Source organism: Sus scrofa, chromosome 3, assembly GCF_000003025.6.
Source record: "Sus scrofa isolate TJ Tabasco breed Duroc chromosome 3, Sscrofa11.1, whole genome shotgun sequence".
NCBI classification, from domain to species: domain Eukaryota; kingdom Metazoa; phylum Chordata; class Mammalia; order Artiodactyla; family Suidae; genus Sus; species Sus scrofa.
In genome coordinates, this window is record NC_010445.4 from 85,195,713 (window position 1) to 85,220,356 (window position 24,644).

Here is a 24,644-nt window from a genome sequence, read left to right on the forward strand (position 1 = left end):
CATAGGGCCTTGGTGATGGTGCCATCTGGGATGGTGTTGTTGGGAATGAATGTACAGCACTGGATATCAATCATTACACAGACTCCACCCTTTTCTGCCAGCATCATGTCTAAAGCGAGTCTATTTTCCCATGCCATTTGACTAGTTGGCCCTAGCTGTTCAGCTATTTCTTTCTTTTCTTTTTTTTTTTTTTTTTTTTTTTTTGTCTTTTTGCCATTTCTTGAGCCGCTCCTGCTGCATGTGGAGGTTCCCAGGCTAGGGGTCGAATCGGAGCTGTAGCTGCTGGCCTACACCACAGCCACAGCAATGTGGGATCTGAGCTGGTCTGCAACCTACACCACAGCTCAAGGCAATGCTGGATCCTTAACACACTGAGCAAGGCCAGGGATTGAACCCACAACTTCATGGTCCCTAGTCAGATTCATTAACCACTGAGCCACGACAGGAACTCCCAGCTATTTCTTTAATGGCATCTCTAGTGTAATTAATGAATCTTTGTTGATTGTAAAAGATGTAGTTTATCCAATCAACATTTTTGTTTATGGTTGACCACCAAAAGAGAGCAGATTCAAACCTGGCAGCTACCTGATTTCTTGCCTTAAATTTGTTTGGAACACCTATTGAATCAATACAGACCTGAGGGTCAAAGGACCAACCACCCCCATGGAGGTGGTGTCTCATTTCCTCAGGATTGGCTGAGTTTGACATTGGGGCCTAAATGCCAGAGTGAAAGGGATGGCCAATTGCACCAAAGTACAGGTGTCACTTTGATTTTCCGGAAGTATGCCTATTAGAGGACTCCCACAATACCACCAGACATCTGCCCAGAGCACTTGGAACTGGCATTTATTGTGGGGGTGATGTAGGACCGGCTTTCACTGTACCTGGTCAGGTTCCCTAAGAAAGTTGCCTTTGCCTCTTGTCATTTTAGACATGAAGAGAAGTTGACATTTGGCTGCTGAACAGTTCTTGGGGGCTGACCCACAGAACTTTTGACCTCAGGGAATAGCAGTGATGAAGTCTGACCAGACTCATTATTTCAAGCTATTGTGTCCTGGAAGAGGGCCATCACACATTCAAGACCCTGTGTGTCTGATGACCATCCCAGAGGAAAGGGAACCACTTGGGCCTCCGGTCTCCCTGTAGCACAAGCGTAACAGCTGCCTTTGTGTAGTGTGTCCACAGAATATTTTATCCATTTCAACCAGGCATTTGTGTCCCCATAGTCTGTTTCTATACTCACAGTCAACCTTCCTCCAAAGAGGAGTTTTCTGTTTCCTTCAGTGGTGGCTACCAACTCAGCCATCCTTTGGCAACAGGGTCCAGGAGGCAGGAAAGGAAGGCCACCAGCTGATGGCTTTCCTCATGTTTCTGTGTGAGGACCCCTAGAGCCATCCCCCAGTCCATGCTTACAAATAAATGAAAAGTTTTTTCAAAAGGACAGTAGAGCCAGAAGAGGGGCAACTGTCAGTGCCTCTCTTAAATCCCTAAATTGTTGCACCTCCTCCTGGCTCCATAGTAAGGTATCGGGGTCTTCCTCTACAAGCTTGGAAATAGTCCTTTTACATTATGTCCTTTTTAGTGTACATAGTCCCCTTGTTGTAGGTTTGGGGCAGCTGGTTTTTATCCAAAAATAGATTACTGAGATAAACTTTAGAAATAAGCTTAGAATGTTCTTTTAGAAGCTCAGTTAATATTGCAGCAATATAACATAATAGCAAAGATCTAGGAAGTAAGTCTTAGTGATACTGACCACAATTAAAAGAATGAGATTAACAGATTTACCAAGTTATCGTTGAAACAGCTCTTTCTCTCTAAAACTACTCTCATTTTTATCAAATATTAGCCTAACCAAGACTAATTTATTTTCCAGTTAAGTCTGGTGTCAACAACCTTGGCCTGATGATTTACGTGAATAAAATTGATCATATAGATTTTTTTTTAAATTGGCTCTGTTAGAACTTTATGAGGAATCTTAGACTAAGCTTTTAAAAGGCACCTCAGTGCTAGGAAAGTCATTCCAAGGGTTTGTCTTAAAGATTTTTATCTTAAAGATCTCGGTGAATTCCTTCCCTTTTAAAAACCCAGATAATTTGAGGTTTTTACAGGCTACATACAAGGTGGCCTTCCTAATTATCTGATAAAGATTCTGAAAACCTGAGAGTTTCCATTCTCTGAAGAAACCAGGTAGAGAAGAGAGAAATGTTTCAGTTCTGCTTACAAAGGTATAATTTACCAAATTTCATGTTGGGGAGAATTTCTTTATACCTGGAAAACACAGATTAAAAGCCAGTATTATTTTAAATAGAAACCACAAAATTATAACCATATTCACCAGTTCACACAGTCCAATATAACCAATCCTTTCTGTTTAACTGTTTATGAAGTCATCAATTTCCCTTTTAGGATTTCTTTTTTTTAAATTTCTTACTCAGCTCATCATTAAGGTCTGGAAGCCAGAAACTTGTATTTTTTTTTTTTAATTTGGTAAATTATATCTTTGTAAGCAGGTATTTTTTTTTAAGTTCTTTCTATAGATCTTCTAGAAAAAGAAACATTTTTGTAAAGGTATTGGAGTAAATACATTAACTAACAGTGACAAAAGACTTAAGGCACATTTTAAATCTGATTGCAATGCAAATGGACAATGAAACTTGGTAACTGTTGTGACATAACAATTTGAAATAACTAGAAAAAAAAAGAATTATAACATAATACCAGTATATATCCAAGTTTCAGAAACTGTAAAAGTTATAGAATATCTATATTAAAAACATCTATTTATCTATATAATCCAAGGTTTATCACTCATTTGATAATAGAAATAATAAATGTATTTTAACGTTCCAAATAATTCTAGTAAATTTGACTTTTTTTTGAATGCCTCAAGGATCCTGTGAAACATTTTAAAGTTAGCTAAGTTAAAAGCACATAAATTAGAATTTGATATCATTTATAAATAAATCATTTTTTTAATTTGGTCAGATAGAATCATAGATTTCTATGGATAATGCTTGTTTCTTAACCAAAGTTACAAGATGTCTCAAAAGCAAATACAGCAGATCACTTAAAAGAACATTATATAATCTGTTATCATAGTAGCATTCCAAGGAAAACTTTTTCTTAACAAAGAAAAGCCAAGTTCAAGTTTTGTACCAGCTTATTTTAAAATTAATTTATTCAAACTTATTTTAAACTGAGTTCTGACAATGTATAACCCTTCTCTAAATGTATACTTCACACAAACCTTCCAGCACTTTCTGTATCCATTAGTTTGTCCCCTATTTTTTATTTAAAACAAGCTAGAAGACAGACTTACTCTTCTTTTCCCTTGATAAAATAGAATTCCTTCTCACATATATCTTTTATGTCTCTCTTGGTAGGATCTCTAATAGTTTATCTTTCCAATCCTTTATTTTATATATATATTATTTATTTTTACTTATTATTTTATCTTTTGAGGGCTGCACCCATGGCACATGCAGGTTCCCAGGCCAGGGGTCCAATTGGAGCTGCAACCACCAGCCTACACCACAGCCAGAGCAATGCAGGATCCGAGCCACTTCTGCAACTTACACCACAGCTCATGGCAATGCTGGATCTTCAACCCATTGAGTAAGACCAGGGACTGAACCCACAACCCCATGGTGCCCAGTCAGATTCGTTAAACACTGAGCCACGATGGGAACTCCTACATTGTTTTAACTCTCTCCTAGGTCTGGAATAAAGCCCTGCCATATCCTTTGGTTTTGTTGAGGTGGTAGGCTTTGATCCTATGGGCCGGGGCAGCATGCTTGTGCCTGCAGCCTAACCCTACTGTTCCGACTCTGCCAGCAGCGGTAGTGCACTTGTGGCTGTGTGGGGCTCTGCCCCTCCCTCTCCCCATGTTAACTCCGCAAACAGAGGCAGTGCCCTTTCGCCTGGGTGGTGGGCTCTGTGCCCCTCCCCTTCCCACACTCCACCGGCAGCGGCAGCGACAGCAGTGGCGGCTGTGGCTGGAGAGGGGCCAGCACCATTTTGGGGATTGTAAGGTGGTGTCAGCAAGCTAAGGGGAGGGTCCCATGGGGGGGAGGAGGTCCCAGAATGTTCTTGGGCTTCCTCCTCATTTCCCTTTTGGTCCCATGCTCTGAGGGGAAATAAGACCACCGGTCCCCAGCGCCAACAGCCAAAAGAGAGCATAACAAGTCACTGGGGTTTCAGTGGACTGAATAAGCAGCTGACAGACCCAATCCTCATCTGATCTGATCTTTGGCCAGAAGAATAGGTGATGGGGCGAGAATAGATGTCTCTGTCCAGATAAAACAACAATATTTAATCATTCTTCCCTTCTTTTCATCCTTTGTCTATGGATTGTCACCCCAATACTTTAATATCAATCCCAGAAGATGGTCTGGAGGAATTTGGCCCCCTCCCCCATTCAATCCTCCAAGTGGAAGTACAGGTCTGGAAGACTTACTTCCCATTTCCCAGGATCGTGTTTTGATCCTTCAATTTCACCCGAAATCACAGGTCTCACCTGAGACCTTCATTTTCCAGGATCATGTTCTGATCCAAATCACTGGTATCACCCAAGACATTTTGAGGGTCATGCTCTGATTTTATGACTTCACCCGAAACCTCCAGTCTCAACCGTGACCCTTTGAGGCTTGCCGACCCCATCCCTGACCACCAAGGAGGTACTCAATCGCACCCATGATCTTTCCTACCTTGGTCTGTTAACGGAAGTTGCCTGGTGGTCTCACGATTTCCCACATTGTCGAGAACCCTCCACAGGTTTGAGGTTCGCAGACACAGACTTCTCAATTAGGGACCACCACAAAAGGCCATGGGACACGTCTTCCCTCCTCAAGAATCCATGCTCCAGTGGACCCCAAATCTGTTGGAGACATGGCTCTCATCGTCAATGTTGAAAAATGAGACACATGAACACGGGGAGATCTTGACAAGGCTCTTTACTTCTGCAGAAGGGCGTGGGTGCTCAAAAAGCATGTGCAAAGAAGAAAAGACCCTCCCTTTTTATCCCTAATGCAGGTGATATATCTGTACCCTGCCCATTGGTCAGGTCAGGGTGCACATTCTTCTTGGTTGGCTAATTTGAAACAAATTGTTACTGGGAGAAGAGGGAAAGGGGGCGGGGGGGGGTGGTCGCAGGAAGGCATTTCAGCCAAAACCAGAGCAAAACGGAGTAACCAAGATTTCCTTTGATAGAAAAGACATTATGTTACTTTCCACAGTACCTAAACAGGTCTTTGCCCTCATATCCAGTCCTTTGACATAAGAACATTAAACAAACAATACTGAGCTCCTATTATGTACCAGACAGCTGGCTAGGTACTTAAGTTTCAGCAATTTAAAAAAGAGACAATTTCTGGAAATTCCCATTGTGGCTCAGTGGGTTAAGGACCCAACATTGACTCTGCAAGAGTTCAGGTTTGATTCCTGGCCTTGCTCAGTGGGTTAAAGATCCAGCATTGCTGCAAGCTGTGACTCAGATCTGATGTTGCTATGACTTTGGTGCAGGCCTGCAGCTACTCCAGTTTGACCCCTAGCCTGGGATATTGGCCCCTACCATATGCCTCAAGGGCAGTCATAGAAATAAAAATTAAAATTAAATTTTTTTTAAAAAAGAGACAATTTCTGATCTCATGAAGCAGACAGATGGGCCATTAAGATATCTAATAAGAAGTAATATTTATGGAGTCAGGCACTATTTTAAGCACCTTAGGTGTATTGTGTCATTTAATCTTTAAAAATAAAAAAAATCCTCTAGGATGGTGACATTATTTATTATTATTTATACAGAAGGAAAAGTTTAAGGAGATTAAGTAATCTGCCCAAAGTCACTCCTCTAGAAATGATAGAGGGAGGTTTCAAACCCAGATGCTCCAAAACTGGCATATTTTACTCTCATGCTCAAAGCAGTTCAAACTTGGAGGAGCAAGTTCACAGGCAACAACCTATACAGTCCCATATGCAACCTGAAGCCCAGACACAACACTGCATTTCCTTGACCTATCATGTTCTACTATCTACGCCAAAAATAAACACAAAGATGAAAGGACATGAAATGGACAAATTCCTAGAAAGACATAAAATACCAAAACCAACAAAAAGAAATAGAAAATCTGAACAGACTTGTAAAAAGTAAGGAGATAAAATCAACAATTTTTAAATTGTCCATAAGGAAATTCTAAGCCAATTGTCTTCACCAGTAAATTCTACAAAACATTTACAGAAGAATTAATACCAATAAAATCTTCCAAAGAATCAAAGAGAGGACACTTCCAACTCACTTCCTGACATCAAAAACACAAGCTACCAAAGAGGAAAATAAACTGGACATCTTTTGTGTTCCAAAGGGTGCCACCAAGAAAGTAAAAAGATAACCACAGGTTGGGAAAAAATATATGGAAATTAAATAAATGATTAGAGCCTAGTATGCATAATATATAAAATCCTCTGTGACTCAATAATAAAAAGATAATCCAATTTAAAAATTATCAAAGGATTTAAAAAGACATTTCTCCAAAGAAGACATATGAATGCACAACAGGCATATGCAAAGATGCTCAACATCATTATTCCTAGAGAAATGCAAATCAAACCACAGTAAGATATCACTTTATACCCACTAGGATGATTAAAATAAAAAAAAAAGACAGGCAATAACAAGTGCTGGTGAGGATGCAAGGTGTCTGGGACCTTCACACACTGTTTGTGGGAATATAAAATAGTGCAGCCACTTTGGAAAACCGTCTGGCAGTTCAGTTCCTGAAATTGTAGATGTCAAGTTAACACACCAATTCCAGTCCTCAAGAAAAATGAAAGCTTAGATCTACACACAGACATAACATTACCCAAAATGGCCAGAAAGTGGAAATTACCCAAATGTCCATTAATTGATAAATGTATAAATACACTGTGGAATATCCAGATATTGGAATGTTATTCATTAATAAAAAGAAATATGATACATGCTATGACCTGGATGAACTTTTAAACATGGTGCTGAGTGAAATAAGCCAGTCACAATGGACCATATAGTATATGATTTCATTATATGAAATGCCCAGATTAGGCAAATTCACAGTGACAGAAAGTAGACTGGTGATTGCCTAAGGCTGATGGGATTGGGCAAAAAAAGGCAGAGCTGGTTAATGGATACAAGTTTCTTTTTGGAATGATGAAAATGTTCTAAAATTGTGTTGATGGTTGCACAACTCTGTGAATATACTAAAAACAATTGAATTGTACACTTTAAATGGGTGAATTGTATGACCTGTGAATTATGGTTTAATAAAGTTGTTACTAAAAATTGATGGAGGGAGAAAGAGTGGGAGGCAAGAGGAGGCAGAGTTCTCTTTAAATATGGAACATTAAACATATCCATTTATTTCTCCCAAAATGCAAATAAAATACTGAGAAAATAGGTTTGTTTTTTTGGTTTTTTGGTTTTTTCTAGGGCCACACCTATGGAATATTGAGGTTCCCAGGCTAGGGGTCTAATCAGAGCTGTAGCCACCAGCCTACGCCTGAGACACAGCCACACCGGATCTGAGCTGTGTCTGTGACCTACACCACAGCTCATGGCAACGCCAGATTCTTAACCCACTGAGTGAGGCAGAAATCGAACCCACAACCTCATGGTTCCTAGTTGGATTCGTTAACCACTGAGCCATGACAGGAACTTTAAGAAAAGAGTTTTTTAAAAAGCCATAATCCCACGTGGACAAACAATATGGGATAAGACACTACAGCCAAGGGGAAATGTCAGCACAATTTTGGATGTTGGAAAGCAGATGCATGAGTTCTCAACTAGCAGACTCAGGAAAGCTAAAAATCAAGCTTTTGGGGGAGATGAGATGGAATATTTGCACTCCAGGAAATTCCAGAAAGTCTCAGAAATTGGACGCATTTGTTGCTTCTGAACACTGTGGTATGGGATGAGACTGAAACCACGAGTGTTAGTCAAAAGTTTACCTAAGGAAGAGTTAAATCCCCTCCCTAAACCCATGGAGCTAAGCAACACATCTCTTCCCCATCCCTCTCTGACCCTGACTCAGCTGCTTTAGCCAGAGAAAGACGGGTGATTTTCCTTCTGCAGAGGCAGTAGGTCTCAGACTCTGGGCTCAGGACTCAGGCTAGGGCCTCAGAGACCCAAGACACAGATGTGGAGTGAGATGATCAGCTAAAAAGAGGGGAATGTAATCAAATGCCATGTATTGAAAAATAAGAATAAGACTCTCACACAATATAAAAGAAAATGACAAAGAAATAAGAGAAAAGAGAACACTGGAGGATGAATTCAAATGGTCAAACATCAAAATTATCAGAGTTTCTAAGTACAGGTGGGTGAAAAATGAGATCAGAAAAAAATGGATGGGAGACTATCATAAAAGAAATAATGCAGGAGAATTTCCCAGAACTTAAAAGAACATGTTTCTAAATGGAGAAGATGTATCAGGTATCCTGCAAAATGCTTATCACTGTGAAATTTCCTAACACTGGAATTCTGGAAGAGAAGTTCCTTCAGAGTTCTAAGGGAAATTCTGTCCAACACAGAATTCTATACTTAGCAAAATCATTAGTCAAGTGTGAAGGTAGAATGCAGACCAAGGAAGAGGAAGCCATGTGATCCAAAAAGACAGAATTCAACATAGGAGAATCAAACAAGCAAAATTCCCAGATCGATGGTGAAAGGGAGCCTCCAGATGCCAGTTGAGTTGCAGGCCCGAAGAACAGCCAGAGCAGTGGGAATAGAGGGTAGCAGGTGGATTCCAAAAGCCTTGTCTCCAAGGTGAGGGTGGTTGGGAGATCGAGAGATTACTTGAAGTGATGACCTTATAGAAAGAAGGATTCAGCCTTCAGGAGTTCAGCAGTGAGATAAGCATATATAAAACAACCAGAGCAAGTTAATAGCTCTAGAGAAAACAAAGGGTGCTATGAGAAAAGAAGGGTAAATTTAGAGGTACATAATTATAACTTGCCTTCTTCTGGGAGACCTGGTAAATTATTTTCCTCTTCCCCTCCTAAGTTTGGAACAATTTGATAAATAAAACTAAAGAAAGGTAAAATGGCTACTGTAGTTTAGTTGTGAGAGACAAATGGGCTTCAGACCCCAGAATTGGGCATATTTTCTCACCCAATATAAAAGAGAACGGTGCTCCAGGGAAAGCCTGCTCCTTGGTTACAAACAGCTTCCAGTGGGGCAGAAGGAAAAACAGCTGATCCAAATTTATCAACCAAATCAAGCCCTGCCTCCTCCCCTAAAGAGAAGGGAAAGAATAAATGAATGAGTAAAGGGGCAGAGAGAATATAGAAATGTGCACCTCATGGAAGAGAACACCAGGAGTGGGAACACAACTTCTCTCCTGATATTAGTGATGCCAGTGGGGGCTCCTGCTGTGGCTCAGTGGTAATGAACCCGACTAGTATCCATGAGGATGCAGGTTTGATCCTTGGCCTTGCTCTGAGGGTTAAGGATCCAGCGTTGCGGTGAGCTGTGGTGTAGGTCGCAGATGTGGCTTGGATCTCACGCTGTTGTGTCTGTGATGTAGACCAGCAGCTGCAGCTCAGATTCAAATCCTAGCCTGGGAACTTCCATATGCCTCATGTGAGGTTCTAAAAAAGAAAAAAAAAATCATTCCAACATGAAGAGTGTTCATGAAGTGATAATAGACCCATGTAAGAAGGGTCAGGGAACTCAGGTTCCCTGTTATGACAGCAGTGGCATGAGAGAGCTAAATCCCCACCCTCAAAATAGAAATTCAATAGATAGTATGAAAATGGAAAGTTGAGAAATGACAGTGAAGCATATTATGAGGCAGTAAGCAACCAAAGAAATAGAAAACAGCTCTAAGAGTGGAATGTGGCAGCTTTGGAGTGAAAGGGCTGGTGGGGAGATAGAGAGCAGAGAACTCCTGCCCTTTCAATGTGGACTTTGTACGGCCGAGGAACTTTTAAGACGTTGAGTTAGATCACATAAAACTGCAAATATTTGACTATTTATGGCCTAAAAAAATAGCAATCCCACATATTCATACAGTTTAACAAAGTTTTAACAGAAACTCAATTTTAAAGAATGGGTATATGCATATGTCTAACTGAATTGCTTTGTTGTACACTTGAACACAACATTGTAAATTGAATATACTTCAGTAAAAATTAAAAATAAAATTTAAAAATCTTTTTTTTTTTTTTGTCTTTTAGGGCTGCACCCATGGGGGTATGGAGGATCCCAGGCTAGGGGTCTAATTGGAGCTGTAGCTGCTGGCCTACACCACAGCCACAGTAACACCAGATCCGAGCTGCGTCTGCGACCTACACCACAGCTCAGCAATGCCAGATCCTTAACCCACTGTGCGAGGCCAGGGATCGAACCTGCCACCTCATGGCTCCTAGTCGGATTTGTTTCCACTGCGCCATGATGGGAACTCATGAAAAATCTTTTCTAATGAAAGGAAAAGGAATGTGATCCCTGGAGAAACTTCTCCGCTCCTTTCTCTTTAGTCTGGTCTACATGCCTCCCCTAGATGGGGGGGCCTCTCGCACCCAGGGATGTACTTGCCCCTCTCTGATGGATCCACAGCACTGTCATTGTCTGACCCTGTCTTCCCTGTACAGCTTGTGACTACTCTGTGGGGAGGGTTCTGTGTATAATGGAGCCCACAGAGCAGCAGACACAAAGTAGCTACAGTCTTTCCTCAATGACATAACCTGTGTTAACAATCTTCACTAGGTGCTTGGACCTTGATGCTTCCTTTCCTGGGTGTTTATAATAAACCCTTAGCCTATCATAGGATTTTACCCGGAATCTACATCAAGATCACTGCTTTTGAGTTTGTAGAATTGACTATAGTCTCCTCTTTTTTAGGAAAAAAACCCAACTTTTTTAAAACACAGAAACCTATTCTCCCATCCAGCCGCTCATCACCACCTATATAATGTATTTGCAATTTCTCGCAGCAGCTAGAGTGCCGTTGCACCCGCGCCAGAAGACCTGACCTCCCTCAGGAGCTCTGAGACCAAATGATGGAGCAGTGTAGCTCTCAGACTCCAGGTATAAACTGTGCCTCTCCTCTTGTCCTAATGAGCCTTAAGTAGCTTCACCGCCCTAAGTCTATGGCTCCTAATATCTAAATACGATAGTAACTGAAACCAGAGTTACTGTACAAATTCAATGGGATGATGCAGGAAGCATTCAGGTAAGTCGCTTTTGCTCTCTGACATGGGTTTCCACCCGACTGGACTTCTATTTCCCTTTCATTGATGTATATTCTATGCTTTTCAATCCAAAGGTCATTCTTTGTTGCCAAAGTGAAGCCGAAAGGGGGGTGGATGAGCTCTGATTTTCCTTCCTTCCTTTCTTTCTTTCTTTCTTTCCTTCCTTCCTTCCTCCTTCCTTCTTTCTTTCTTTCCTTCCTTCCTTCCTTCTTTTTATATTATTGGTAAGCACACAAGAATCACTCCAAGTAACAGGCCCACTCCCCAACCTCTGCCTTGTGGGACTTACTCTGAACATAATTTTATGGGATTTGTTGCCCTGAACATTTCTTATAAGCTCATGGGAAATGAAGCCACCATAATACTGTTCCCACAGGTTTTACCTATTATCTCTGGCCCCAAGTGCTCAAGTCTATCTTTCGCAGGTGTTTTTTTGAAATCAGAACTCATCAGAGAGCTACTGTGTAGCCACCTTGGCTTTTCTAAACACCCATTTTTACCCTTCATTGGGTGTTTGCATTTGTGCAGTTAGAGCACCGTGGTTTTGAGAGCTCCTCACCCCTCCAACCACCTGCTTTTCTCTGAATTCTAAGACCCAGGGTTTCAGCCTCCCCAGGCCCAGCTTTCCTCCCTGGCTCTCATGGGGTTCTTCTCACTCCCCATCGACCTCTCAGCTAGAATTAGATTTCAAGCAGCAATTCTGCTACCTGCCTTCTAAATAAGCTGAGAAATAATGGCTAATCAGAAAAACTCTACTTGTGTGAAGATATTGATGGAAACATAGTGTAAATGAGCAAGCACCAATTTCTACTCAAAGAAGCGAGTCTAATTTTGACACTTTCTAACAGTCTGTTTAGCCAGCAAATAGAGAATGTTTGGGACCCTGGATAATTCTTGGCATCCCCTAAATTATAATGTTCATCCAAGTGACCACTTCTTCTAAATGAGACCCATCTTGGTGATGAGAAGATGCAAGTCCTCTGCTGTTACCTAGCTGGAGGGCATGGAGGTACCCCTTCCCTCTGAGCCTTCATGTCTCAACTGTAACACGAGGGTGTTGGACCCGGTCATCCCAAGGGTCTCCCAGGTCATCCCTATGAAAGTTTTGGGGTTATAAGTAGACTGAGGGTTGAACAGACTGAGGGGTTTTCCTGATATCTAATGCTTGACCTAATGTGAAACAAAATAGTCCATCAAAGAAGCACACTAAAGTCCAAATAAAAATTTTCCAGCATTAGGCAAAATATAAACATGCTCTCTCTTTCCATGTTTCCTTTTACTAATTTAGATATTCATCTAGTCCTCTTTTTTGAAGTATTCACCCCTTTGCAATGAGGCCCCCACCAAGTCTGTTTTTAATCTCTTGCTCTATTTCCCCAGTAGATGGCACCCCATCACAATTTTCAATTACCTTCTGCCTGCAGACTCAGGGCAGACAGTCCAGAAAATAAACACAAAGTGAAGAGAATGTGGGGAGCATTTATTTGTCAAACACAGATAAAACAGAGGAATTTTTTCAAATATGATTTTTATTTTTCATTATATTTGATTTACCATGTTCTGTCAATTTCTACTGTAAAGTGACCCAGAGTAATTTTATATTAAGAGTGCACTCAAAATAGTTGGTTTTTCCAAAATTTAAACAATAAATTAAGTACTAAATATAAGGTATAATAAATTAGCATATTTTTATGTGGCAGACTGTTGTACGTTAGAACTGAATATTACTGTTTAAGTTATAAAGCTGTTGGAGTTCCCTGGTGGCCAAGCGGTTAAGGATTCACCATTGTCACTGCTGTGGCACAGGTTCTATCCCTGACCCAGGAACTTCCAAATGCCGTGCGTGTGGCCAAAAAAAATGAATTAAAAAAAATAAATAAATAAAATAAAATTATGAAACTGTGAGATTATAGCTGATCCTCCTTTTTGACAATTATAGCTGATTCCTCCTTTTTGACAATTCCTTCCCAATATCATCATCTTCCTTGACAATCCTCTCATCCAAGAGTTGTTTTTTTAATCCCCTTGGAAAAATTACTTCCAAATTTTCCACAATCAATGAAATTTGACCATCTACTTTTAAATTATTTTGGAAATAAAAGAACTCTGAAACTTACTGCCACATTTTCAGCCCATGCACTCTGTCTCCCAGCTGACTGCTTTTGCCCTGGTGGGTACAGCATGGCCCATGTTGTAAGAGGATTATTCTGGTCCACTGGCAAGCAAAGGAGCCAGTGATAACTGAGGTGGGAAAGGCCTCTAGCATTGGGAAACATGGACACTCACAAATTTGAATTGAAAAAAAAACTGAAAAGTAAAAAAATGAGTAAAAAACTCACCAGCCTCACGTCATAAAGAATCAGCCTGCAGCTGGTGGTGGATTAGGAATCCCAGTCCTACCAGTATAGGTCTTACCAGGATTGATCTCACTGCCCTTAGCCTACCTGCAGAGCTCCTGGGGCAGACCCGGCTACCTCCTCCAAGATACTCTTGGAGTTAGAATCATCCATAATCCTTACCTGAATGCATTCCTGTTTCCCTACTGGAAGGAAAGCCCACCCTGAGCTGTCTCTCTGATGAATCCATCCCTGGTTCTTTAAACATGGCCAGCTTGCTCAAACACCTAATGCTCAGCCCAGTCAATAGCCTCCACCTCAAATCTGATGGACCTTTTCTCCTCTTGCCTCCCCAGGCATTGGGTTCCATGACCATTACACTCTAGCTCCTAAAATCTCCCTCAGACTTATTACAGTGACCTTCTTTCCCCACTGCTGTTTAAGTCTGTAAACTTCTGGGTTTGGGCTTCTCTAGGTATGAAATGAACTCCCAGAGGCCCCATCCTCACCCTACAGACTCCCAGCTCTCTGCCAGGAGCAAGGATCAATGCCTGACTCCGACTCCCTCATTTCTCACAGCTAAGATCTTGAAGGATAGGGAACATCAATCCATCAATAGATTACACTCTAAAACCACTGGGCTGAGTTAACCCTAAAGATCGGTTGCATGATCTTCTAGACTTCTAGTTACATGAGCAATTAAATTTCCTAGTTGCTTCATCTAGTTTGAGGTAGGTTTTCAGAGGTTTGCTCCTTCAGCTCCCTCTGGTGGTTGAAGTCTCACTCACAGGCCACCACAAAAGTTCACAGCTCTAAAGCTCTTCCCGTTCATAAATGCAGTTGAGTGGCTTCCTAAGGATGTGAGAATAATCTTTTCGTTAAGCAGTAGAAGAAGTAGGCCACCTGATGCCCAGGTTAAGTTTTTTTGGGCAAACCCTTGCCAGCTTTGAAATTCTTTCATTTTAACCTTCAATAGATTTTCTCTGTAGCCTGAAAACCCTCGGCTATAGAAACTTACAAACCAGAATGACAATGACAATTCCATCAATAGCCTACATCTCTATAGCACGATTTATATTTTCCTAATACTTACCAAGTCTTTACTCTGTGCTAGTCCCTGTTCTAAGCACTCATGTTATTTAATCTTGAAAACAACCCTAGAAGTTGGTATGATTATTATCCCCATTGTTAAGAAAAGATAGTCATATATCGTCTCACGTGCCACACACCAGAGAGGAAAACAAATTTCCATTGTTCAGATTCATGCACATGAGTTTGTGAACCAGATGAGCTGTTTAGTCCATAATGAGGCACCAGGCTTACAGCAGTGGCCCTGGAAGGTGTTTTGACAAGAGTGATAGAGCCCAGGGGGAGGACTATGGCCCATTGAGGGATATTATCACTACCCTTCTCTCAGAAATTTCAGACCAGGACTTTTACGAGTAACATGTGAGTAAGGACCAGATTTCAAGCTGACTTTGGAATACAGAAAAGAAAGCATCTAGAGGTGCACATGATATCTGAGATGGGCCAACACCTCCAAGAGGGGGACCGACTGTCCCGGTCTGCCTGGCATGAAGGGGTTTTCCAGCATGTGGAACGTTCATTGCAGATGGCAGGAAGACTCCAGGAAAACTGGAACGAATCACACTATCTTCCAAAAGAAACCTGATTCTACTTTGAACTACGAGACCCCAGGGGCCTCCTGTCTGCCCTCAAAGGTCACAAGACTCCTAATTTCATTGAATTCCATCTCCTGCCAATACTCACACAGGGATGAGGTCTATCTATTAAGCTCTATGTCACCTTTTGAGGGCTTTCCTAGTTGATGTTAGTACAAAGGAAGAAATTCCCTTGTTTTGTGCAAAGAGTAATATACTTGTGGAAATTATTAACCCCCCAAAATAGAACTGGAATAAGATATATTTTTTTTAAAGTTTGGACGCACTTTGACATATTGATTATTCTGAGTTAAAGGATTTTGAAAAATAGTAAATGCAAGAAAGGTATGCTGATCTTCCTTTTCCTTCCTGAAAGCAGGAGATAAAATTCCCATGGGAAAATTGCCTTCCTTGTACAGGAGGAAAAAACATTCTGGGGAGTCAGGCCAAGAGAAATCTGTACAAACAGACCTTGTTAAAATAACTCTCATCTTCCTTTAGTCATTCTGTGTATTTTAGTTACTTTTCCACAATGGCCACATTTTGTTAAACCTAGTAAATAAGAACCTAGGCCTTGTCATTGCTTTGGATTTTTTTTCTTGTGAGGGCCCCCATATACATGTAAATAAAATCTATATGCTTTTCTCCCATTAATTTGTCTTAATGTCAGCCCCAGCTGGAGACCCTAGATGAATGGAGGAAAATTTTACCTTCCCTATGGATGAGCTAATGAAATTCAGATCTCTAAAGGATTGGGAACATTAAGAGGGTGCAAGAAAGGAAGTGATGTCACCCTAGGAATGGTCCTCAGGCCTCAGTTAGCCAATAAAATTGTAGCCCATGTAGACCATGGCTCTGAGTCAGTATAGCAAATCTTACATACAGCAATTATTATGGATGTTTTGGGGCGAAAATAATGAACAAATAACACCTGGACTAAAATAAAAACAGGACTGAAAGAATTTTTTTTTTTTTTTTTGTCTTTTTGTTGTTGTTGTTGTTGTTGTTGTTGCTATTTCTTGGGCCGCTCCCGCAGCATATGGAGGTTCCCAGGGTAGGGGTCGAATCGGAGCTGTAGCCACCGGCCTACGCCAGAGCCACAGCAACGCGGGATCCGAGCCGCGTCTGCAACCTACATCACAGCTCACGGCAACGCCGGATCGTTAACCCACTGAGCAAGGGCAGGGACCGAACCCGCAACCTCATGGTTCCTAGTCGGATTCGTTAACCACTGCGCCATGACGGGAACTCCAGAATTTTTTTAAAAAAAGAAAATCAATTAGATATGCCAAGTAATACTTTTTTGGCTGTGTCCATGGCAAGTAGAAATTCCTGGGGCCAGGGACTGAACCCACGCCACAGCGATGAACCAAGCCACAGCACTGACAACACTGGATCCTTAACCTGCTGAGCCACCATGGAACTCCACCAAGTCCTTTTTTTATCATTTCTTCCTTTTGCCATACTTAAAAATATAAGAACCAAGAAGGACGATTAATTCCACTTTCTGGTTTTCTTATTGTACCTTAACTCATTAGACTTCAAGTGGAAAGTCTTCCTGAGTTTAGGTAGCCACATAAAATTCTGTAGGATTAGGGACTCACCAAGGATGTACCTCATGGAGATCCAGCCCTGGTCCTTTGGTAAGTCCTACCACACAAGTTCCACCCAGCTACAGTTTCAGACAATTATCTGGGACCCTGGGCATTTCCAGTGTACAATACTGAAATCCATCTTCCAACTGTTGACTTTTGTCTCTGAATTCTGCTTTTAGTCCCTGCCTTTAGTCCCCATAGACATATTTAAACCTCTTCCATTATCAAGATTTTAGCTACAGAACTTTGTCTGGCTGGTCTTTTGGGCTTCCATGAGCTTTAATAGGAAATCACAGCTCTAGCCTTGACCCTTTAAAACCCAATGCACTCCCCAGCTACTTAGCTGGGCAATATTGGCCTCTCCTATAGGGAATCAGGCCTGAGATTCAGGCAGTCTAGAATCTGATACAAAATATTTAACCCCTTGGGTGTCTCCATGTTTCCATATTATAATAAGGGTAATCCCTGCCCTTGCCCACCTCTTAGGATACTTGGACCCCTCAGAACCACTTCATAAACCCATGAGGAAGATTGTTATGATCCTAAGAGCATCATTCTACCCAACATTGCCCTTTGACTGTGTTTAAAAATAGGCCCCATAGAAAGTTCCCATTGTGGCTCAGTGGTAATGAGCCCGACTAATATTCATGAGGATATGGGATCGATCCCTGGCCTCACTCAGTGGGTTAAGGATCCAGCATTGCCATGAACTGTGGTGTAGGTCACAGACACAGCTCAGATCCCACGTTGCTGTGACTATGGTGTAGGCCAGAAGCTACAGCTCGGATTTGACCCCCTAGCCAGGGAACTTCCATATGCCACAGGTGCGGTTCTTAAAGAATAAAAAAGGCCCCGTGATTTCCAACTTTAAAAAAATAAAAGAAAAAAACAGACATGGTATACCCGGACCAGCAAAGAAACTGGAAGGATTGAGGTAAATACTTTGAACTATTTAAAAGAAAGGTACTATTTTAAAACTGATTCCTAATCTTGATTTGTACTTACATCTCCAGCCTAGAACTAATCAGTAGTACCTACATTAGGAAACCACCAATAAACCCCATTTGATATAATAAAATGATAATCAGCATTTTTACTCCAAGAAAGAAGGCACAGGTAGTGAGACATCACTGCCTAGAAAATTGCTACATAAGATTTATAGAAATGATCCAGGCAATTTCAGTTTTCTAATATCAATGAAACCATGTCTCTTGCTCAGCACTTTTTCTAGAAGAGTCTGAGTCAGCTTTTTGATACCCTAGAGGTCTGGTTTTGTACTATGGTTCAGTTTCCAATGTTCAGAAATATCCGTCCTGGTGGGAAGTGTTCTCACCCAAGCAATTGAGACAAGCTTTCTGATTAAATACCCTTTGTATCCTCCAGTGCCTCTTTCATTTGCTCTGTCTCTCTTACATCTCTCTGGGATAAAATTCATTCCACATTTTAAATAAAACACATCTGCTTAATCCTGCCCCAAAGAAACTTCTACTGTCCTATTTCTTTTAATAGCCATGTGATCTACTAATGAACATCGAACAGCAGAGATTAAACAGGAAATGTCTCCCTAGTCGTGCTTTATCCATTAAACACATGTGAATCTGTGATGATCTCGGCTCTTGTTGTGCCTGATGACTAATTGAGTTTGAGACAGTGGCTGTCAAATGCTGGAAAAGGAATGATTTATGCTAAGGATATTTTTGGTCTCTGATACATTCAGCTTCAGAGGGAATAAAAGAAGTCGTTACCGTATCAGGATTGTGACAATAGGCAGTTTCTAACAATGGAATTACCCTCCTACAAAGAACCAGTCTATTAGCTGAAAGCATCAAGTTTTCCATTTTTGTTTACACCCCCTGCTCCTGCATAGGTGATCCTGCAGATTTTTATTTGCATTTATTTCAGTTGCAACATTTCTTCCATTCCCAGTTATCCTTCCCTAAGATCTTATTGAAGCTGGGAGCCATGGAAATAAGTGATGACCTCAGTAAAGAGCCAGCTGCTGTGCCTAGCCCCCTCTTCAGATGATGTATGATGTACCACCTTGGCCACTCTCTCAGAAATAGCAAGTCAGGAACAATGGTTAACCATGGAGGAAACACATACTCTGCCTGTAACTTGATACCATTGCTCAAGCTCAGGACTGTAAAATGGCAGTAGGTGAATAGAAATTTTAGGCAGAGGTGTACAAACTGGTTTATAGTACTGACTTATTGGGAAAATAAGGAGGGGGTCAGGGATTTAGTAGGGGAGAGGAGGCTGATTTTTAATTGTTTTAACATACACAGGGTGCATAAGTCAGAAACAAAACTAAGTCAACCTGTAAGCTTTAGAAATGCCCAAAACATGCTGAATGTTGGTGACTATATGTTGTCTTGTTTTAGCACAGGGATAATTTAATCAACTAGCCAGATCTGAAAGTTTGGCATGGATCACAATGTGAAGAGACTTCTGAATTTGGTGACATTGGTTCATTGGATATTCTGCTGCCCCTGGGAGTTGCCTCTCACGGATCCAGGAACAGTATCACCACTTTCCTACTTGCAGTTTCCTCCAAGCTCCATTACTCTTATGTCATCAATTCTGCTCCAGGTAACACTGATTCTGTCAGCTCCTCAGATGGGCCCAGAGGACACACTTCTCTCCATTTACCACCCGAGCTGTTGCTCAGAGCCCAAAACATTGACTCCTACAAGATTTTTCTGATAATATGTTACATGGGTCTTCAGTGACGTACATGGAAATGGAAATAAAACTCCTCCAAGGGCTTAGATCCCCAGGAGTGAGGAATTCAAAGGATGAGTATTCACATCTCAGGGTAACAGAGGGAGTTTTCATCCCACCTCCTTCCTCTCTCATGACTGACTCCTCCTGTCCCCATCAGGTATCCAATGCCTTCAAGCTGCCTGCCCAGCCCTGTAGCCTCTCTCAATATTATCTCCTTCCTTAGGAAAAGCCCTATGTTTTTCTCTTACCCCAACAGCCCTGTTCAGAACATCCATCAGCAAGACTCACACAATGGGACCTCCTGTTGTGGCTCAGTAGTAATGAACCCGACAAGTATCCATGAGGATGAAGGTTCAATCCCTGCCTTGCTCAATGGGTTAAGGATCTAGTGTTGCCGTGAGCTGTGGTATAAGTCTCAGACACAGTTTGGATCTGGCATTGCCATGGCTATGGCGTAGGCTGGCAGCTGCAGCTTCGATTCAGCCCCTAGCTGGGAACTTCCATATGCCACATATATGGCCTTAATAAACAATAAAAAGAGGAAAAAAAGAATCACACAGCACTTGGGCTGTAACACTCGGCAATAAGAGATAAATGTAACGCAAAGGGAATTTACATAGATGGGAAGTTCAGGAGCACATTGACTCCAGGGATACCTGGATCCAACAGCTTCGACACTGTCTTCAGAGAGATATCTCCATTTCTTAGCAATTCCTTCTTGGTCTTGGTTTCATTTGAAGGCACTGCCTCCCTATATAATGGCAAACAGGACCACCAACAGCTCTACATTTACCTCATCCTTACAGCTAATGGTCCCAATAATTCCAGTAAAAACCCCAGGCTGGGCTCTGATTGGTGGAGCTTAATATTGTATTATCCCTGAATCATTTACAATGTCCAAGTGCATTGTGTTCTGATTAGTCAGCCTGGGGTCATATACCCACTCTAAAGCATTTATAATGGGCTCCCCACTAGAAATAGGGGTTTTGTTACCATAAGAAGGTAGGTCAAGAAGCAAACTTAGGAAAGTACAACTATAGCGATGCTAACAGTCCACTGATTAAATGGATAAATTAAATTAAATTAATACTTGTTAAAATGCCTCAGCCCTAATAAATAGGTCCATGACAGAGAAATCTCCTCCATCAATAACAGGCTAGCAGGAATCAGAGTCTAGAATTAGAACCATTCTAATCATATTTCCTGCTTTTGGCCATATTGCAGCCATATCTAACTCCCTCAAAATGTAATTATTAAGTGTAATATGTAGAATATTCATATTAGAATTGGCCCTGCTTGGGCATCACTGTCTAAAGTAACAATATTCAAATTCTTTTTAAGTACCAGGACTTTCTTCAAATAAAATTATATGGAAAATTCCAATATAAAATGAATGAATATGAGCTGTTCTACTTACATTTGAGATTTGGAGGTGATGAAGAGTAGAGAAGCAGATACAGATATGGGAGTCTAGCACTTTCCCACTTGTTGGCCAAGGGGTACATCCTTGGAACCCCTGGGGTTTCTGAAAGAACAATTGGAAAACAACAGATATGACTGCTATGGACACCGGTCTCTTGACTGTTAACTAACTACTATGTTAGTTAAGCCTGTCTAATTCAGTTTCCTTACCATAACCAACTGTGAAGGAGCTCATTTACAATAACAAGAATAATAATATAAATATTTTAAGAGACATATTGAAATAACCGTAACCCAAAAGAAAATTACTCACATAACAACCTGAAGTCAAATCAATATTTCAATTTATCTATGTCAATCTGCTAGGCATTGTCTATATAGCTGTTTGATTATTAAATATTTATAATACTACTCATGATTACATATTCTAAACTTTATATTAGCACTATGCTATATATATTTTTGCTTCTTTTCTTTCTCTCTCTCTTCTCCCCCCACCAAGTAACCACTATTAACAGCCTGTTTTCTATCTTTGTACACCTTTCTTTAAGCTTATACAATCATATGTAAACATATATACATGTCTATGGGGAACAGTAGTGTTTTTTGCTTACAAATATGAAATTATTAGATACAGTAGATACTTCTCACATCTTACATTTCTCATTGTAGAATTCTTTGTGGAAATCCCTCTTGCTCAACTAGTATTCATTACTTTCATTCATTTGTTCTAATTCATTCTTTAATATAGAACATTAAAACATTCCCTGGAAGCTCAGAAATATTACTGTATTTTTGTCCCCACAATAAGGGAACCAACCATTGTTACATACTTACTATATGCCAGGCCTCATCCTAGGCCTTTAATCTATCATCCTATGAATTCTCCTAACAGCTCTGTAAGACATCAATGGTCATTCCAACTCAGTTGAGAAACTGAGTCTCAGACGAGTTAAGTAGTTTTCCCAAAGTCACACAGTTGCTATAAGTGGTAAAGCTAAATTTTAACCCAAGTCTGCTTATTCCTAATCTAGTCCTCCTACCTCTATCCCATTATAAACTCAGCAAGTAGAATAGAGTATTAATTGAAAAAAGCTGGACACAAAATTGCATGTGTCTCACATGAGCCTACCTATTTAAAAATGAAACACATGATTAAAAGTTTGAAAAGGAATACACTAAAGCATTAATAGGCTATCCATTTGGGTTTATGAGATCATAATAATTATGTTAATAATAGCTAAAATCTAAGAGTTCACTATATGCCAGGCACTTTGCTAAGGACATTATATCATTATATAATTGTCTCATTAAATCCTCATAACAACCACTTGGGGCAGGTATGATTATTTTTCTCATTTTTGCAGAAGAGGAAGTGATAAGTGGCTTGCCCAAAGTCACAAAGCTAGTGAGTTGAGGGCTCAAATTCAATCTCCAAAGACCTTGCTCATAACACTGTAGTCAAGCCTTTTACTAATAATGAACATATACTTTTTTTTTTGGCCATGTCTGCAGCATGTGGAAATTCCCCAGGCCAAAGACTGAACCCATAACATAGCAGTGACCTGAGCCATTAGCAGTGACAACGCCAGATCCTTAACTCGCTGAGCCACCAGGGAATTTCTATACTTTTTGTTTTTAATCAGACAAAAAAGCTAAAGATTACAATGAAATCAGATCAGGAACCAAATTTTCTTCAATGTATGGTTACTCAACACGACATGGGTGCTTCCTGGGCTTGGCCCATTAGTCACCATAAAGGTTAATCTGGGCTACAAGGCCTTACCCTGGCCAAGTGCCTATAGGACATGCAACACTAAGTCACTTTCTCCAGCCAAGAGAAGCCCTCCTTCACGGTGGGTCAGCTCATGCCCTCTCTGGGAACACTTGCTGGGTGATCTGCTTCACCCCCAGGGTTATGTGACAGGGATCTAATGACTGCTGGTTTTACTTGCATTTTCTCATTTTCTAGACTCTGATGCCTCCCCTCCATCCCCCTTTTGCTGCCAAGTCTCTGGTTCACCTATAGGCAGAACTCTCATTGCTCACTTGCTGGTAGCCTTAGAAGGGTCGGCTGCAAAGCCTACAAATCACAGACACATCTTCAAAAATGATCAGAAAAGGGGGCAAAATTGCCAGCATAATTTCCGCTTGACCAACTAGTCAGCTTCTGTCATCTCCTGAACAGGGGACTGGACTCTGACTGATGCCCCAGCACCACCCAGCTCTGTCAGTTTCCCTGGTAATGTCTCTGCTCCAAGAGCAGGTAGCTGGAGCATGCTTCTTAATACTGCTTCCTCCCTGGCTTGGTCCTTGACCACAGCAGCCCTCGTGTTTTCAACTGAACACGGAGCTGATGTTTCCTCCTGACACATTCAATGCTGTCCTTCAGGTTTAGCAGTTCTGAGAGCTAGGCTTCTGCATCCAATGAGGGGTAGGGCTGACACTCATTCTGCAGCCACTCTGTCAGGCAGCTTACAACTGTTCCCAACCTGTGGCTTCCTTCTCATGGGAACTGGGCACACTGATCCACCTGGAGCCCAGGTGTGGCAGTTCAGGTGTCAGAGGTGGCTAGACAAGTCTACAGCAAGTCTGTGTGAATTGATAACCTCCTGAGGACTCTGATCTTTAGTGACTATGGACTCTCTCTGGCTTTTCTCAGGGCAACACAGAGTATTACAGCAATTCTCAAACAGTTTTCCTTACAACAATAATGTCCTTTGAGAGGCTGATTAATATGTTACAAGGGGTGGGGAAATATCTGTTAGTAAAAGAGTTTGGAAAACTCTGCCTCCATAACCTTTATTGGAGATTGATAATTCTCATTAGAATATCCAAGGGTCTGTGAAACCCTGCCATAAAGAAACCTGCTTGGATGGGCTGCGTCCAGTGTTCCCCAAACTTACTTATAAGACTCCAGCTCACCACTTGGTCCCCTAGAACACCCACGGACTGCACATTGAACACAGATGTTCTAACATAGCCTGGAAATCTCAGTGGCCTGAGACTGAGTAGATGAGGGTAATCATCCAGTTAGGCCTCTAGCCAGCCTTACAAGAGTCTCTTCACCTCTCTGGGCCTCAAGTTCTCCATCTGTAAAAGGGGGTTAGATTAAGACTATTTTCAAATCAATCCTGAGGGAAATGTAAAGTGTCTAGGGACCTGCCTTAAGCACTTCCTCAAAGAATAAAGTGGAAGAAAGGTCAGCGTGGAGCCCCCCAGACCTCCTCCCCGCAACTAGCATAGCTTCATTGAAAGCCGTTGTATATATAATAAAGTATCCTTATCAGAAAATCTTTAGAATTCCTTTTAGAAGAGAAGGAAGTGGGAACAGCATAGAAGAGGGGAAGAAGAATGTGAGGATGCACATTGCCGTCTTAGTCCCCTGACTCCTGTCTCACTCTCCCAGGTGAGACAGAGGTTTAGTGCCACCACCATCCCCCAACCCCTCTGCCACCCAAAGGCTGGATGTGACATGGTCTGACACTCCTGACACCACCAGCAAACCTTTATTTCTCACCGTGAGGTATATGGACTACATGGGTGCTTATTAAAATGCAGATGCCTGGACTCTATCTCAGATCTATTGAATCAGAACTGGGGGAGAGCAGGACCTGAGGATCTGAATTTTAACAAAGGCCTCAGCTGATTCTTACAGACTCAGATCCACCACCCAGATCTCG

The 24,644-nt window shown here is 41.3% G+C and overlaps 1 protein-coding gene across 2 annotated transcripts in view; it reads right to left on the bottom strand.

Moving 5' to 3' along the window:
• CCDC85A (coiled-coil domain containing 85A) overlaps nt 1-24,644 on the bottom strand; it is a 691,471-nt gene that overhangs the window by 237,329 nt on the left and 429,498 nt on the right. For both annotated transcript variants that reach the window (XR_002342946.1, XR_002342945.1), the window contains exons 14-15: nt 20,957-21,064; nt 4,707-4,876 (exon numbers count right to left, since the gene is read on the bottom strand). The gene's annotated coding sequence lies outside the window, so the exon portion shown is untranslated. The remainder of the gene's footprint in view (nt 1-4,706; nt 4,877-20,956; nt 21,065-24,644) is intronic.